The 16,343-nt window shown below is 43.8% G+C and overlaps 1 long non-coding RNA gene across 1 annotated transcript in view; it reads left to right on the top strand.

The window, feature by feature from the left end:
* Positions 1 to 12,005, top strand: part of LOC128835273 (uncharacterized) — a 41,068-nt gene extending 29,063 nt beyond the window's left edge. The window contains exon 3 of the long non-coding RNA XR_008444624.1: positions 11,817 to 12,005. This is a non-coding gene — a long non-coding RNA (uncharacterized LOC128835273). The remainder of the gene's footprint in view (positions 1 to 11,816) is intronic.
* Positions 12,006 to 16,343: the final 4,338 nt, after the last annotated feature.

Below are 16,343 nucleotides of genomic sequence, written 5' to 3'. Positions count from 1 at the left end.
CCTCCCGAGGCATCAGAACTGTCTGGATTTTCACTTTCTATTTTAGTTACCTGGCCACATTCCCTGCCCCTTCCATTGCATGTTAACCTTTTGGCCAGTATGTATAGGATGGGTGCCTCCTAAAGCTTCCCTGCCAGAGCAGTTGAATTGATTTCTCGTCAAGGTCTTCTTCCCCAGACATTTGTAATTGCCCACCACCACTGACCACTAACATCCTAGCATAGTCCTCCTTTCTCCTTGCCTTATTGCTAGCACACTTAAATTACAGCACATGCTCTTGGCAGAGCTGCCTTGTTTCAATCTGCTTTTCACACTGTTGGCCTGAGTGTTTCTACTGCAGCAGCATAGTCTCTGTCCTATCTCACCCCTCTAGGGTCTAATCCTGCCATCCTCTCTCAAGCAAATCTCCCACGAAAGCTGTGGGGGTTTTGCCTGGGTAAGAATGGCCCTACGCAGAGCTGGGATCTGGATTTGAGAGGATCAGACCCAGAGTTTGTTTATCACTATTCCCATCTCTACAACTGGCCAAAGTCAAGATCTGACCCTTCCCAAGCTGTCTAGGTCTTGGATTTGTTCAGGCCTGTTCCTAGCTCCAGGATATTTGTGTATAAACAGAAGTTCTCATTTTACCCTTCTCTTGGGACCCGAGTCATGTAGTCAGCTATCCGAGGCCCTCACAGTCATTAATGCTGTTATGTTCACAATGCTGCTGTAAAGTAGGGAAGTGTTGTTCTCAGCATTTTACACTTAGCGCAGAGAGGCTAGGGCCCAGATCCTCCACGGTATTTAGGCACCTCACTCCCATTGATTGCAGTCAGTTGCATTGACGAGGAGTTAAGTCCTTACACACCTTTGAGGATCTGGCCCCGAGGGACTTGTTGACAATTTCACAGCACATGTGAGGTAGGGCAAGGAAGTGAACTCAGGTCTCCTGGGTCCCAGGCTAGCAGCCTATCCACCATCCTTCCCCTCTATTCACAAAGCTAGTGTTTGTGACATCACAAACCTGTTCACAGTGACGGATTGTGATGTCACAAAGCTGATTAATTAGGCAAGAGGGACAAAGCCAATTGTAAAGGAGGCAACTTGATGTATCCACACAGCCTGGCAAGGAAGTAAAGGGAAAAAATAAATGCCAGGATTGCCGCTGGAGCTTTTTCTAACAATAGGCATTATTTTAGCTCTCCTCTAGTCATCTGGTACAGAGGCTGCTTTAGGTGAAAGGTTACATACCACACTTAGTAGTTCGGCAATTTTGTATTTGAGTTCCTTCAGAACTCTTGGGTGAATACCATCTGGGTCTGATGATTTCTTATTGTTTAACTTACCCATTTGTTCCAAACCCTTCCATTGACACATCAATCTGGGACAGTTCCTCAGATTTGTTACCTCAAAAGTTGTGAGGCAGATTCCTATACCAGAGACGTTATGGGCAAAAGCCTCCCCCTAGGAGCCGGACCTGCTGCTGGCCACTTCCAGAGTGCAGCGTGGTCAGCAGTGCCAGGACAGGCAGGGAGCCTGCCTTAGCAGCCCTGCTGCTCTGCTGATCGGGAGCCGCTGGAGGTAAGCCCATGCCCCAACCCTGCCCCCCAACCCCCTGCCCCAGCCCAGAGCCCCCTCCCACACCCTGAACCCCTCATTTCTGGACCCACCCCAGAGCCCGCACCCCCATCCCAGAGCCCTCACCTCCCTGCCACAGCCTGGAGTCCCCTCCCACACCCTGAATCCCTCATTTCTGGACCCACCCCAGAGCCCGCACCCCCATCCCAGAGCCCTCACCTCCCTGCCACAGCCTGGAGCCCCCTCCCACACCCTGAATCCCTCATTTCTGGACCCACCCCAGAGCCCGCACCCCCAGTTAGAGCCCTCACCCCCTCTCGCACCCCCTGCCTCAGCCCAGTAAAAGTGAGTGAGGGTGGGGGAGAGCAAGCCATGGAGGGGGGGAGCGCCTAGTGGAAGGGGCGGGGCTAGAGTGTTCGGTTTTGTGCAATTAGAAAGTTGGCAACCCTACTTCCTGGCCACCTTCTCTGGAGAGGATATAAGTGGCCATGTAGCTCTGCTTGCTCCTGCATGCCCAGCCCATGGTCCAGACAGTGCACAGAAGGGTGTGAGTGGGGGGAGGAGGTTCTCACTCCTTTGTGCGGTCACACAGTCCAACTCACAACCTCACTCCAAGTGCTGAGCGTTGCCTTTTCTAAACTGGCTCTGCCATCCAAAAGAACTGAGCAAACTTATGGGAAACGTGTTTTCCTGTTCTCCTACATCCTGTTCTATTATGGCCTTCATTTCTAGAAACAACAGGGATAGAGGAAAACGGAAAAAATATCAAGCTCTCTGCAAAGGATTGCCCTTTACCTTCCAGGAATTGCCTTAAGTGCCCTAATCATTTTCATCTTGCTGCACAGAGATACCTTTATCAATATTTGAAGCATTTCAAAAGAAATGAAGCCCCAAATCCCTGGCTAGCATTATGCCACAGTTTTCACACATGGGACTTACATCATTGCAATCTTAACTTGGGCAAAAGACCCCTTGCCCTTTTGCCTGAGGAAAGACTGCAGTATTGGACCCTCAGGCTATATAATTATATCCATGGAGCAATTGCTAAAACCAGCCCCCCCCTTCCAGCTCTGCCAGGGGTGCCCCACGACCACTCTTGAAAATGCCATTTTCATATTTTATTTAACTGAAAAGTCCATAAAAGCCCTTTAAATAGAAACAAATATTTGAATAATTTATCCAGGTGTAATTTCACTTTCTAAGCTGTTGGAATCGATTTAGTTGCTTGCTTCTGGACATTGGCAGAGGCTTGTGGATTGCGGCATTCCAGGAAGAAACAAGAACAAACACACACAAATCCTTTTGCCGGGCTCCTTTGTAGAGTCTGACTTCTCTTGCTCTTGCTCACTGCCTTTTATTGACCTTAAAAACAAGTCAAACATCAACAAAGGGAATAAGCCTCATGATTCTTGAGGTTTGCAGAAGGGATTCAGACGTGAGACTCTGAGAAACAGCACAGCGCTTGCTAGTGGTGAGGGCAAGAACTCCACTGTCTTTTTTCCCCACATTCATTTCATCAATGGGAAGGCCTCGCTTTTTAAAGTGAGCATTGTAGGTAATCCATTAAAGGAACAATCTTGCAGGGAAGTTGCCATTTTGAGTGACAGGGAGACACTTTCTCTTATTTCATTCCCTGCTCTCCGGTCCATAGCCCCATCTTCCTGGGACGTAATGACCCACAATTCCCCTTTTCCCACTTAACATCAGACAAGCCTCAATAAGCATCTCCCTTTCAGAAAGCTGGGCCACTAATGGGATGTCTACACTCCAATTGAATACCTGCGGCTGGCCCATGTCAACTGGCTTGGGCTCGCAGAGCTCAGACTATGGGGCTGTAAAATCGCAGTGCAGATGTTTGGGCTGGACCCTGGCCTTTAGGACCCTCCCGCCTCGCGAGGTCCCAGAGCATGGACTCCAGCCTGAGCCATACAATGAGCCTGAGGCAGATGACACGGGCCAGCCACGGGCGTTTAATTGTAGCGTTGACATACCCCAAGGTGGCTTGCAATCTCTATCTCTAGGAGGAAAACAAGCCTTGGCCCTGGAAGTGGTTTGCAGGAAGAGATGGCAGCTGCTTATATGCCACTTTGCCCATGTAGTTAGATTTCATGACATCCCTATGTGGTAGTTAAACCTCATTGCCCCCATTTTATGGATAGAAACACTGAATGATTTGCCTGGTGAACACTGTGAACTCGGCACGGCACTAATTGGGTACTGTTCCTTTAAATAGTTTGTGTCCCCTCTAGAGGCCCTCACTGTCTGCTACATTTCAGAAGCCACCAGAACCCTGCCAGAGGAGCAGTGTGTACATATCGCTAGGCCTGGCCTAGCACAGTGATATGGATCCCTCTGTGCCCGTGTGGTTCCTTCATATTATGAATGTTATGTAAAGAGCAAAAGACACAACACACTGGGGGGTCACTTCACAACACACTGGGGGTCGCTTCAAGTAAATTTTAATCCTGATTTTTACACTGACTCCTTCTGTGACCTTTAACAAGGCCCTTACAACCCGATTCTACACTCTGAATAGTACTCATACAAGCAGCCCCATTGTACTACTTGGTGTGGGTAAGGTTTGCAGATCAGGTCCCCAGACTTTCTGAGCCTCTGTTCTGCCATCTGTGAAATAGGGACAATATTATTTACCTACATAACAGTACGGGTGTACAGCCAACTCAGCTGACATTTGGGAATTTTATAAAAGTGCAAAGTCATATTATGATGAGCTATTGGACAAAGTGAAAACCTGTGAGTTCTTCCAGTCCTGGGTGTGATACTCTATATGATGCTGCTTCTGTGTCTTTGTTTTAATCATACAAAGCCAGCTTGGTTATAAAGCATCCATTGTATGCCATGTAGCAAGAAGACTTAGTAAGTGCCAGTTTTTATTGCTGTGTCATGCTTTGAGACAAAATCCCCATATTGCCTCTTGCACTTCCAAAAAGTCTCTATCTAGGTATTACCCACCATCAGCTGAAAAATATAAATATCCTTTCAGCAATTGGTTCCACCTACAGAATCCTTCTGCACTGACTGAACACAATCTAATTTTCAGGTATCATGTGAAGTAACTATTAAAAAGAGAACTGGATATTTTTTTTTACTTAAGGTTAAAAAGTATAATTTTCACTGTTTCATAATTTATCTCGCTGAAGGCCAAAAATATGTAGCTTGGCAAAGTCTTGAAGCACTGTGCATAATCCAGAATGCTCTGAGGAATATGTGTATAAAATTGCTTCTGTCCCGTTTGTGATCTTGAATAGACCCTTGTTTTTGCATTTCTTCTGACTGAAAAGTCAATGATTTTTCTGCTAATTAGACTCCTAGAGACTTTCTTAGCTTTTCAAGGAGGACCATTGGCCTATTTTCAGCACCCTTCTAACTTCAATAACAGAGTGAAGACTCTTTCATCTCATGTTTTTCTTTTCCTGCAGCTAAGAGGAGTGATTACTGAGAAATCTAACTAATTTGTTTCTCTGCTAGCTTAAAAACCTTTTATTAGATTCTGATAAACAAACTTGTAAATTAAATAACCCAAATGACATCCATGCTACTGGATGGGAAAGATTTTTCTCAATTGTACAAAGCACAATATTTGTTGTTTGTACTTTAAGGTATTTTCAACATCCTGCACCAAAGACTGAACATTTTATTTTAAATGCTATTGAGATAGAGTTAGATGATGGAAAAATGTGGGGGAGGAAACCCCCAATTTCAATATTCAAGTTAATTCTTTATTTGCTTTGCAGTAGCACACAAGTGAGATCAGGTCCCTTTGTGCTAGGCACTATAAAACACGTCACTGGAGAGCTTACTCAAAATAGATGCAACAAAGATGGGAGGGAGAAACAGGTACAGAGAGGCTAAGAGTGTCTTCCCCATACAGTTTGCTCGAGAGTTACCCCTAACTCAACTCCTCTCCCCCTTACCCCCTCCCCCAAAAAATCTTGAGTTAAGTGGGGCTTTAAGCTTGAGCCATCTGGCCTGTGTGTGGGGGAAGGGGGGGATTATATTTTTGGGACGGGGGGGAGGGGTTGCTGAAGTGTGCTGCTGATGCTTGAGCTAGTAATGCTGTGGGGGATGCAACAACTTGAGTGACAATAATTCATCACAGCTAATGCAGTCCCTGTGCGCTGCTCATCCCATCACTCCGCATAACTCCCGTGTCACTGGGCAGCGTGGCTGCTCTCAGGCAAGCAGGGCTAACTCGAGTTCAGTCACTCCCGTGTGTTGACTTGCAGTGAAGACAAGGCCTCACTGATTTGCCCAAGATCACATGACAAGACAGGGGATAAAACTCAAGTCTCGAAACTCCCCGTCTTGTGCCTTTTCCACTCAGACCCACAGCCTCTTTTTAAAGCAAAGCAGGTTTAGTACTCAAAAGCAAAGCATGTTTGGTATGGATATTCAGACTCAGTGGATGAAATCGAGTTATGTATATCTCTAAAAACTATTGGTAAAATATTGAACTACTATCCAGAATGGCATGAGTGTCCATATTCATCTATTTGTATTTCTTTCTGCCTGTCCTTGTACATCACATTTAAGAATGAATCACAAAGAACATAATAGTAAAAATGACTGTGCAGCCTGGCCAAGCAAAGACGTGGAGAAAACATTTCAGTGTGTCTGAAGGGAGGGAAGATCCAGTAGTAGCTTCAAGCCTGGGAGGATTTGTCAAGAAATAACTTAAAACTAAGGAAATAGGATAGAAACCAGATAAGCCAGGCCGCCGTTGTTCCTCGTGGTAGAATGGTATTGAATAGAAATCCTATGGCGCCCTGAGGGAATGACCATAAGGCAATATGGATACCTCCTCACCTACACAGAGCAGTGCATTAATGTAGCCTGCAGCTGATTGTCTGGCATGGGTGCTGGAATTTAGGGGTGCTGGGGGTGCTGCCGCACCCCCTGGCTTGAAGAGGTTTCAATCAGATTCAGTTTTACAGCTTGGTTCAGGGGCTCTCAGCACCCCCACTGTACAAATTGTTTCAGTGCCCCTGTTGTCTAGGGTGAAATTCACCCTAGGCAGATGGCCAGTACACCGCTTGCTTCAGTGACACCTAATAAGTGCTTAGACCTCGCACGGGGTTCGCTCTGGCTGCTTATATGCTGTTGAGTAGAATGTCAGAAACACTGCGGAGACTTCCCCCTCCACATCCCTTTTGTTCCTAGTCCGGGTGTAAAGAAAACAGCTGCTTCCTCCCAGTCAGGAATATCAGGGCTGCTCTTTTATTTATTTTTTGCCATGGGATTCCAGTTTAGAGGCTGCCATTTCACTAAGTTGTAGCCTCTCACCTGGAGCTGACACTGCACACAAAGCGTTGCTAGATGCTCCTCGAGCATCTAAAACAGCCGCAGCCTCCTGTGCAAGGCAAATCTTTGTTTACCTTTCAGCATGTCAATCATCCTTCAGTCTCTCTCTCTGTGCTGACCTGCTTACTCTCAAAATAAATCTACACGAACAAAACATAGTTGGTGTGTTGTCTAGTTCTGCAGTCAATAATCTCTTCTCTCTCTGACCATTTGGTCACAGATGTGAAAAATTAATATAACATCGATTTTAACACACTATACCTTGGTTTTGAGCATGATGGGTTTGGCTGCTCTGTAGGCAGGCCGGCTCCAGGCACCAGCCCACCAAGCTGGTGCTTGAGGCGGCACCTGGAGGGGGGTGGCACTCCGGCCCGAGAGCAGGACCGCGGCCAGGCTCTCCGCCCTCCCCCGTCGCTCTGGCCGCAGGGGAGAGCGGAGCCACGGCCGGGCTCGGTGCCCTCCCCTGCCACGCTCCGAGGGCGGGGCGGCGGGAGGCTTTTTTGCCAGGGGCGGCAAAAAATGCCAGAGCCGGCCCTATCTGTAGGCTTCTGCCCTTGAAGTTCTGTGAAACAGCTGTGCAACTCTCTTCCTTCACTTTCCATTGGAAAGCCTGATTAATAAACCGCTGTGAATTTCAGAGCAAGGGGCTTATTCATCAGAACCTAAATCTGGGGCAGTCCTTGGCTCTCAGCCAAATATAAAAAGTAAAGAAAATGAAGCTGCAGATTTATAATTGTTTCTTTTGTCACTTACACATTATGAGCTGGATGCCCAGTGGGTGTAAACTGGTGTAGCTTCATTAAAGTCAGTGGATCTATGCCAGTTTACACGAGCTGAGGATCTGGCCCTATATTCACTTGTCACGAGATGATGGAAACAGCGGTGTGCCATTTTTGAATATGTTTATTGCATTCTTTATTTTGCATTGGGTTTAGGCTGTCACTGTGCGTAATAAAACATGACTAAATTATGGTTAGTGGTAATAGTGCAAATTTTGGGGAATGGCTTTTATTTTGATCAATATTTCAATTAAGTTACTAACAGCTGGAGGGAAGGCAGATCATGCAGAGCCTTGAGACTGATATAGGTGAAGAAAGGAACATAGCCAATTGCTGATTGATGTTTTATAGGACTGTAATACAGGAAGTTTTTCTTCTGAGACAGAAATGTTGGATCTGTCTCTTAGGGATTTATTTTGCTAGTACCAATGGGAAACAGCTGGGCTGGTTGCCTGGAGAAACAGAGAAAGAAAGCTAGTCAGGATGTTCATGGTGATTTAAGGTGGATGCTGATTAGTGATTAACATTTGTCTGAATAATAAAAAAAACAGGCTGGGATTAGTTGCTTCTCTATTTCTCTGTTGCATCTTTATAAAAAGAGCTGCAGTCTATAACCTAAGGCTGGGAATTTTCCCATAGAGATTGGCTTATTTCATTGCAAAGAAGAAAGCAGTACCCTGGAGAGGCAAAGATGTGCAGCATGATATTGCAAATGTTAGAAATTCTGCACTGGGGACATCTGTGTCAGTGAATTATTGAGAGACAAAACTCCATCTCTGAAATATACGTGAGAAAGGCTGTCTCAGCCCTGGAGGTGTTGGTGTGACTTGCTAGTCTTGGAGTCAGATTCAGCCTACAACATTGCTCCTGGTCTGGACCAAAACATGAGTGACTTTCCATAGTCCTCTTCCTCAAATTCAGTCTGAGAGAGTCTGCCATGCCTTACATGAAGGGATGGCTCACTCCTGCTAATTAATCAATCATGCTTTAACAAATAAATACCTATATAGTTTGCATAATCAAGGATGTATGAACTCCAAAGAAATATTGTTTATTGGACTTCATGGTAAATCAGATGTATATGTTTGTTTTCCTTTACTGCTGTGAATATAAATTCCATGTTTTGAAACCTTTACTCTGAATTTCCTAACTTCTTAATGGCTGGGATTTTTTTTTTTTTTTTTGGCCAACTGCAACGTCCTTCCAAGGATTAAACAACCCTTAGTTATACAGTCTCCACACCTTAACTTCCCTATAACAAAGTTTTCTTCAAGGAAATAGTATTAGTGGTAGACTCTGATGGTTTCATAACTATGTAAAGAATGGATGCAAGGAATAAAATGCTACGGGTATTCTTGAAAATCCCTAACTTGGTATAAGGAAAGAGTTTGTTTCTGAAGCAGAATCAGAGGACAACTCTTTAAGTTGTGCATATATTGCTGATGAGTTTGCAGACTGGCTGGTCTCTGGAATAAGGATCTATCTGATATTTGTATGGCAGGTTTGGTGACTTTGGAATGGAAGTTCCACCAACAGAGAATCTGATGATGCCAGGACTTCTTTCTGTGTCTAAGCCAGAGGCACTAATCTGTTTAGGACAGAACTTGACAAGTTCACTTAACATTTAGAGTGTCAAGGATTAAGATGAAAAATACCCATGACATCTCCCAACCCAAGGCTCTGCCCCCTGAAATTTAAAGAAATAAAACTACTCTGCACTGGATTTGACTGCCACATATTGTCAGCCAACTCTAATAGCAGAACTGACTATGTTCCCTGTGCTTTTTTCATACCTTCTTTCTTTCCTGGCTTATTCTACTATATCCCCTCTGTCCTTTCCAGCAATTGAACACGGTGTATCTTTTCCTGCATTATTTTCTATATTTGTTTCTTCTTTTCTTTCTCTCCTGCTGCAGCCCCATATGTCTGTTCCTTCTTTCTCTCCCTAAATTGTGTTCTCTACCTTCATCCCTGCCTTCTGCACTTCTCCCCCAAATCAGTCAGTCACTGGGGAGTGGCCCTGACTTACACACTGTATTTAGCATATGGCCATGGCAGATGCCCTTGGTCTTGTAGTGTTAAATCGCTATGGAAAACAGTTACAGTATGCTGGCCATAGTCACACAGCACTAAAAATAGAAAAGAGTGACACCTTGGTAGGGTTAAGTTCAGATATTTGTTTGATACCGTGCTATAAAGACTCAGCTATGTATCCTGGATACACAAGAAATCTAATAGAGATGGGAGTAGCTTTATATAGCATTCATACACTAGCTTTCCATAAGGCACTCCAGTACTGCAATGATGGGGTTCATAAAGAGAGAGATTTAACCTAGTTCCTTTTTCTGATCCACCTGGGGTAAAAGTCTTCTTCTCAGAAAGGGATGCAATAGAGAATCCACCCAAATAGTCTTCGATAATAGGAGGAAATGGAGGGCCAGATTGTCATCTGGTTAAATTGATACAGCTCCATTGATGTATGCAGTGTAGTTGTAGCTGTGTCAGTCTCAGGCTATTAGAGGACAAGGTAAGTGAGGTAATAGCTTTTATTGGACCAACTTCTGTTGGTGAGATAGACAAGTTTTGGAGGCACACAGAGATTTTATTCAGGTCTGGAAGGTAACAAACCTGCACAACACTTTCAAAAGATGGTACTGGAAGCTGAAATTCATAACTCTGCTAGACACTAAAAAACATGTACTGAACAGAGACACTGGATTTATGGCTTATTACAACAATCTATAATCCACCAACCCCCTTCTTTGTCCTATGACTGCACTGGTGTTAACGGGCCACTCTACCTTGAATGGTCCCTTACAAGATGTTCTAACTACTTATGCTAAACAATCTGTTCCACTTTGCATTTAGTTGTGATGCTCAGAGTACCTTTCTCAGACCCGAAGAAGATCTCTGTTGTCTCTCTCTGGTCTGGTCTACATTACAGACCTATATCAGTATCACTGTGTCACTCTGGGGTATGAGAAATCCACATCCCCGAATGATGTAGGTATACTGACCTAAGCCCCCGTGTAGACAGCGGTATGTCGGGGGGAGAAACTTTCCCGCCAACGTAGTTACCACCTCTCAGGTAGGTGGATTAACTACACGGACAGGAGAGCTCTCTCCTATTGGCATAGAGCGTCTTCAATAAAGCACTACAGTGGCGCAGCTGCATCGGTGCAACTGTGCCAATGCAGCATTTTAAATGTAGATGTGACCTCACCCACAGAAGTTGGTTCAATCAAAGATATTACCTCAGCCATCTTGTCTCTCTATAGCTCCACTAAACTCTAAAAGAGCTATACTCATTTAAACCACCTGAGGTTCTGGCCTGAGGTTTCAAAAGCTAGTGAAGCTCCCTGCCTATTGTTGCAGATCAGGGTTCTCAAACTTTTTCAGCACATGAACCAAATTTTAGTAGGTAGACTTTGTGGACACCTCCCTCTTATTCAAGACTGCGTGGGCTGCCCCGCCTCCCATGTAACATCCTTCTGGAACTAGAACAATTCCTTACATGGATGAGTAACCCTAGGACAGAATTTAACATATTTTGAGCTGTCCTTTAATGAGATTTAGCAGATGGAAACAAGATGATGGACCAACACCATGTGACCCACCAGCAAGTGGATCACCAGTGTCTGCAGACCACAGTGTGAGACCTACTATTACAGATGATGAGCCTTACAGAGAAATAGAAATGAAGTTTAGAGATAGAGGCAGAGCAGACTTTCCTTTGGATTGGAGAAGTCTCTCATTTTAAATGTTTTATATCAGTGCCAATTAGATGAATGACTACGCAAAAGTCAGATAAGTCACCTTCATTATAGACTGGTGGAAACTCCTCTGACTCACAGTATGGGTCAGAACTGGCCTGCTCTCAAATTTTTATGAATTCCCATAATTAGAACAGCAGAGCCCAGGTAAACAGCAGTTCCAAATGATCGCACTGTTTATGTGTCAATAGAGTAGTGGGCTATGATAGGGCCCAGTACACAGAAGTCTGGTGGAAGGGGAAGATAGTAAAGAGGGGAAAAGGATCCCATCTTTTAGTAGCTGGATTGCCAGAGTAGGGCTGAGGTGAATCTGCAGAGATCAGATTTTTTTCATATTTGACTTTTTTCTTCTGATTGGGTTCTTCCTTGTTTTGTTCTGTAGGGGCCTGGTGTTTGCTTGGAACTCCCACAGGTCCAGCTGACTGGGTGTAGGAGGGTTTTGATAACCTGTACATCACTAGTGCGAAGAATACAGTGGCAGGACTACTGCACTTGTATAATCCAGAAGCAAAGACTGCTCCGAGAGTGACAAGCTGGAAGCAGGAGGCCGATTGACAAGATGATTGCCCACTACAGCATCAGTGTAAATATTAAAATGCTCCTGGAGCAAATGTTTGAAGTTGAGGTCAAGTGTTTAAAGGCACCAGTCACAGTGGCCCAGAGGGTTTGTACATCTGGCCATCTCATAGAACGCTTCCTAGATTTTAAAAAAATCAGAACCGTAGGCTTGTCATACTCAATGAAGCCAACTGACAGTGACAGTGTCTCTCTTTGTCTCTCCCCATTGTGCTAGGCACTGTACAAACACAGAACCCAAAGATGTCTCCTGCCCCGAACAGCTCACAATCTACATATAGAAACAACAGCCGGGGGGGACGCAAGGAAACAGTGAGAAAATACATTCAGTCAGCATGATAAGCAATGATCACCGCACATATGATGCTAAAGAAGGAATAAAATCCAGCTCCCTTTTCTATAGCTCTCTTGGTTCTGTAGGGTGAGCAGCGGTAAAGAGCAGTAAAACGTCCCCATAGCAGTGAGATCTGACTCTGAATGCAGAGGGTGTGGCTCTGTAGAGAAAGGAGGTGCCGGTTTCCATAGTTGCTTGCATTGTTCAGAGTACATAGGGCAGAATAGAACTGCACTCTAAATATTATTTAGACTGAGATTAATGTTGAATTTTTCTTTTCATTCCTTTTTGTGTCCACATTACAGGCACTAGAATCAAGTTTATAGCCATTGCTGGCAGCCTTAGCAGAGAGGCAGAGGCCTGAATTAGCACGACAGAGATGGCCCTTCCAGCTCAGGCCGGCAACTGAGTGAGGGGAAGCTTACATTGCTGTTGTCCATGCTGTAGTTGTTCAATGGCAAGACAGGTCTCTATTTCCATTGCAATGCGTCTAGCAACGTCCACAAGCATTACATTCTCTCTGGCACTCGAACCCACACAGCTAATTAAAACTGGGCTATTAATTTGGGTCAGACAAAACAAGTATCTCAAAACAGAATTTAATTTAGACTTGAGAAGACAGTTACTTAAGTACTAGCTAGCCCAGCAAATGTTTAGCCCTCTCAAAAGTTGCAGGATTGATCACCGTGGATGCCCTGGTCTTCTATCCACGCAATGAATTCCAATGAATCTTGAACAATGAGCTGTTTGTTTTTTCAAGATTTTGATCATTGAAAGTTTTCAGCCAGTTCTGTAGCTGTTTTTTTCTCCCCCATTGAAAATCAAATTTTGAGAGAGAATTAACTTACAACTTAAGGAATTGCAGTCCCTAATTATTTAAGATGACATTGCACCAGGCTGTATTTCCTTTACTGCTGTAAGTCCATAGCCAAGGTGACACGGTAAGGAATTTTTCCGCAAGATGCTTCAGCACAACAGTTTGATATACAACAACCCATTAAAAGGCCCATTATTTATGGGGGAAAGTTTGCAGTGCAATTTCTCATGTTACGTCCATATAAATTATATCTGTTTACAGTTCCTCAGGCCCCGCGGTCCCTGTGTATAAGTAGGTTTCTTATGTACAGTTTGCACCAAAGCATGCACTCCAAACAGAAGGAGTGAGCTGAAACACAGGTGAGCAGTAACCTAGACAGTGACATTCTTCAGATGTTTTATGCAATCCTGTAGTTTATCATTCAATAACGTGCACTATAGCAAGTGGCAAATCCCCTGGGGATGGCAGAATGTCACCGCTTAGCTGCTGACTCCATTAAAATGACTCGCAAACTGTTATTCCATGCAATGCAAACACATGTATTTTGGGTATAGGGCGGGAAAATGTACAGATATACTTGCTCCTTAAGGACACTCTGGAGCTCACCTTTGGACACTGTTTCATCTTTATTTTCTTACATTTCTGTATAAATGGTAGACATGAAGGGGCTATAGCTGCTACTGAAGAGAATGTGTTGCATTAAGGGCCATCTAAAGAGGGAGTTGTTTACTCTGCACTACCATTTGGCTGTCAACACAATCTAGTCTCAATTACCTTGCCATTACAATCCTTCTGTAACATTTATCTATCTATATACTTATGAAGTCCTCATCCCCATAGTTTCCAAGCACTTCTTAATTATGAATGGATTTAATTGAAGAAGGGAAGTATTATCCTTAATTTGCAGTTGGGGAAATGTTACACATGGTAAATTAAGTGACTTGCCTAAGGTCTCACAGGAAGTTTGTAGCAGAGTCAGGAATGGACTCCAGCTCTCTTAAATCCTAATCCAATGCCCTGTCTATTAAAGCATCCTCTGAAAACTTCTGTAAGTAATCAGGAATGTTCCTTACACATGGGCATGATTGCTGCACAGAGCTCCTTGTACTCTGGCGCCTGATCCAAGCCACATGAAGTCAAGGAGAAGACTTGCTCTGACTGCAGATCAGGCCCCTTTCCACCTCATGTGAGCACAATTTACCATCTAGTTTCATAATTTATATTTTTTCCATTAGGAATGCGAGCAGTTATCAGTAACCTTTTAGACTGTAGCATGTGCCTGACATTTTGACAGCTTGTGTGTGTGTTTTTTTTTCTTTCTTTTTTTTTTTTTTAAGGAAACTGAGGTCTCTGCATACTGTCAATTCAGATCTTCATCAGGCGCTTTTCTAATGCTCACCCTAGACTCATGAGCCTGATTAACTTTCAAGTAACTTTAATTTTTTTTTCATTTTACTTTTAAATAACTTGCCAGGCAAACTTTCGCAAGTTGGCAAATCTGTGCTTTTAAGCTATAAAGGAAGGTTCGGTGATCTCTAGATTTCTTTTCATGGACATGTCACAGCCAGAGAACAAACATTTACAGATTTGTATTGTTTGTTTTCCCTCCGCTTCTCACAAACCAGCAGGAACATGTTATTTTATGAACTGCTGTTTATACAAGTTTTGGCAGAGGATCAAAGGATATCTTTAAACTATCTTTATTTGTAGCTCACTTGGGATGGAATATAAAGTTTGGGGCAACAGCTAAACCCTGGAGCCTCTTTCAGGATGTAGGGGGGAAAATCAATCAGAATTGAAGGGTAAGAAAGAGAATCCTGGCTATAATTATGAATTATAATGGTGCTTTCATATAGCTGGAGCGAAGACTTGTGTCAGCACTTCACACATCCACTGCTGCATTCATGGTTCTGGAACTATGGGCTGTTTCAGGTGCAAAGACAGAAGGTGACTATAACATTTAAGAAGAAATTAGTTTGCAGATTGTAACTTATGAATGAAAGGAAATAATCATTTGAGTACGACTTGCTCCAAGGTTGTGGAACTATTCAAAACAAACTTTGTTTAAAAAAAAAACACAACGTTGGCAAGATTCAAAAAAACAAAACACGCCTTTAACACATCCCAGGGCGTGTTTTTTTCTTGGTTGATACATGTCTTAGATGTATGCGGAGACACAAACAGTAGTACACATTTTTGGCCTCCGTCCACCATAGGTTTTAAGAACACACTTTACTTTAAGCACATGAATAATCCCATTGGAGTAAGCACGGGAGTAGACTCTTATTCAAAGTAAAACATGTGCTGAAAAGCTTTGCTAGATTGAGGCCTTAACCACCCTAAGGCATATATTAATAGAGAAAGAAATACACCTGGATTGCTTAATACTATTAGAATACTGTGTGCTGTTACATTATTAAAAAGTTCTCTGAAACAAGAACATTTTTGCACATATAACGTGCTACCTTATGGATATTTCTAAAATGCACCAGACACCTTATAATAGTATGAAAACATTCCAGAATGTCTTCTTTCTTCACTTAATACACGCCATGTGTGGCTGAAAGTGTTGGAGGGGCTATTATGGAAGACTCATAGGCTTTGAGGCCAGAAGGAATCATAATGATCATCTAGCTTGACCTTTGACGTAACACTTGCCATAGTATGTCCCCCAGCAATTCCTGCATCTAGCCCAACAACTTGTGGTGGAACTAGAGCATGTCTTCCAGTATCAACTTCCCTACCAGTGACAAGTTCATGCTGTACATTCTGTCTTTCTCCAGCTGTGACATTTAGGTTGGATCCCTACTTGTCATGTCCAGATGTTTCGGATACTCTCTCCTCCACCTTTTTCCACAATGTGTTCCTGATCCTGCAGACCCTAACGCATGTACTGTAGTGAACTCATGCAGGAAGTAATAACCAAGTCAATAAACATTTCAAGGACTGTGGCCTTGGAGAGCAGCCCAGCCTTTGGTGAATAGCGCCTCTCTAGTTTAGTTCTTTGTATTTAGGGGTCTAAATATGGATTGAAGTTCCTGGCCTTGAGGCACCCAGATCTGAAGATTCTGTCTGACCCAAGGTTATAGGTGAAGGGCTGAATCCCTGGCCCCTGTTTCAGCTGCTCTGTGGGGCTCGTATAGGGAAGAGCAGCCAGAAAGCTGCCCAAACAAGACAGCCAA

Source organism: Malaclemys terrapin, chromosome 4, assembly GCF_027887155.1.
Source record: "Malaclemys terrapin pileata isolate rMalTer1 chromosome 4, rMalTer1.hap1, whole genome shotgun sequence".
Lineage (NCBI taxonomy): Eukaryota > Metazoa > Chordata > Testudines > Emydidae > Malaclemys > Malaclemys terrapin.
The sequence above is the reverse complement of the archived record's forward strand: the minus strand, read 5'-3'. Positions and strand labels throughout refer to the sequence as shown.